This window comes from Aythya fuligula, chromosome 29, assembly GCF_009819795.1.
Source record: "Aythya fuligula isolate bAytFul2 chromosome 29, bAytFul2.pri, whole genome shotgun sequence".
NCBI classification, from domain to species: domain Eukaryota; kingdom Metazoa; phylum Chordata; class Aves; order Anseriformes; family Anatidae; genus Aythya; species Aythya fuligula.
The window spans coordinates 2,760,468-2,762,648 of NC_045587.1; the positions used below are offsets into that span (position 1 = coordinate 2,760,468).

Genomic DNA, 2,181 nt, shown 5'->3' on the forward strand with positions numbered 1-2,181 from the left:
CCCCCAGTGTCCCCAGCAGGAGCTGCCTCCTCTGCAGGCAGGGGTGCAGCACAGGAGGGTCTGCTGAGTGTCCGGCTGTCCCTCCCTGGCCTTGTCTCCCATGGCAGCAGCACGCTGACATTCCTGCTGACTTCTCCACCTAGCCATACTGCTGCTGATCTTGTTTCTAGACTGCTTGGTGATGGGGGTTTCACATACCCACAGAGTGAGCCCTTGGTGTGCTTGGGAGAAGAGGAGTATGGGGACAGGGTGGGGGGTGTGGAGATGTGCACTTTGTGTCTGGATTCTTCTGCTCTCAACAGTATGCCGGTTATTTTTAGGTTAAGTCTAATTGTCCTGTAGATCAAAGAGATAACAGCAGAAGAGACTAGCACTGACAGTCAGACTGGCTATCCCCTTTGAAGGAGTCTGCACTAAAAGAACAGTCCCTTTGTATGTGAGAATCCACAAGGTTTCCTATGGAATGCAGCAAGAATATAAATATATTCAAAAAAGGAATCCTCACAGCCCTGCTCTGCAGTTGGGTGAATTGGGAGCAAAAATGTGAATAATCTTCTGATATCAGGAATGAATTGAATCTGAATTACCGTATGTTCCCCTTTACCACTTGCTGTAGAGGAGGACTCCTGCATTGACTAGAGCAGAGCCTCCTGACCCCATGGACATCCTCAGACAGCATCAGTCAGAACTCATGAAAAGGACCTGCCAAATGTCTGCTTGACAGCCCAAAAAGGAATTAGATCTTGTCAGATAATTCTGTTTTATTTTCTTACTCCCTTCTTCCCACCCATGCCCAGAACCAGACAAATGTCCAACAGCAGCACTGTGAGCGAGTTCCTCCTGCTGGCATTCACAGACATGCGGGAGCTGCAGCTCCTGCACTTCATGCTCTTCCTGGGCATCTACCTGGCTGCCCTCCTGGGCAACGGACTCATCCTCACCACTGTAGCCTGTAACCATCGTCTCCAGAGCCCATGTACTTCTTCCTCCTCAACCTCGCCCTCCTTGACCTGGGATGCATCTCCACCACTCTGCCCAAAGCCATGGCCAATGCCCTCTGGGAAAATAGGGCCATCTCCTATCAAGGGTGTGCTGCACAGGTCTTGTTTTTTGTTTTCTTGGTTGGAGCAGAGTATTTCCTCCTCACAGTCATGGCCTATGATCGCTATGTTGCCATCTGCAAGCCCCTGCACTATGGGAGCCTCTTGGGCAGCAGAGCTTGTGCCACCATGGCAGCAGCTGCCTGGGGCAGTGGCTTTCTCAATGCTGTCCTGCACACGGCCAACACATTTTCCCTGCCCCTCTGCCAAGGCAATGCTGTGGACCAGTTCTTCTGTGAAATCCCCCAGATCCTCAAGCTCTCCTGCTCAGATGCCTACCTCAGGGAGGTTGCGCTTCTTGTAGTTAGTCTCTGTTTAGCATTTGCGTGTTTTGTTTTCATTGTGTTGTCCTATGCGCAGATCTTCAGGGCTGTACTGAGGATGCCCTCTGAGCAGGCCCAGCACAAAGCCTTTTCCACATGCCTCCCTCACCTAGCTGTGGTCTCTCTGACTCTCAGCACTGCCTTGATTGCCTACCTGAAGCCCCCCTCCATCTCTTCCCCATCCCTGGACTTGGTGGTGTCATTTCTGTACTCGGTGGTGCCTCCAGCAGTGAACCCCCTCATCTACAGCATGAAGAACCAGGAGCTCAAGGACACCTTGTGGAAACTCATTGGATACATGCTTCTTTGGCATCAATAGTGTGCCTATAATATTAAATGGACACACAGGTTATCTGAACAATCTCTTAGTACATTAGCTTGCAATTCTTTTATTATTATTAATATTATCTCTTAAAATTGTGATTTTGATTGAATTCTATTCATGGCATCCTGTCTATTATTATTTTTTAAATGTATCACCCAATCGTTTTATATACCTACAGAACTAGGCTTTCTGTGTGGATAAAGAGAATAAAGAATCCATGAGAACTTCATTGGTCTCAGATGCTATCTCTTCCCATCTCCTCTGGAGCTGCTGCCATGCAGAGGAGCAGCCCCAGTGGACCTTGAGACTGCCCTTCACTGCCCGCTGGGCTCTGCCTTTCTGCTGCCTTTGGGTCGGGGCTGCTGCTTCCCTGGAGCCATGGCCATGGCCAGCAGCAGGATGTTGCCTTTTCACTGCTGCTCTCTTTTGGCTT

The 2,181-nt window shown here is 49.7% G+C and overlaps 1 pseudogene; it reads left to right on the plus strand.

The window, feature by feature from the left end:
- Window positions 1–807: 807 nt before the first annotated feature.
- Window positions 808–1,742, plus strand: LOC116499886 (annotated as a pseudogene).
- Window positions 1,743–2,181: the final 439 nt, after the last annotated feature.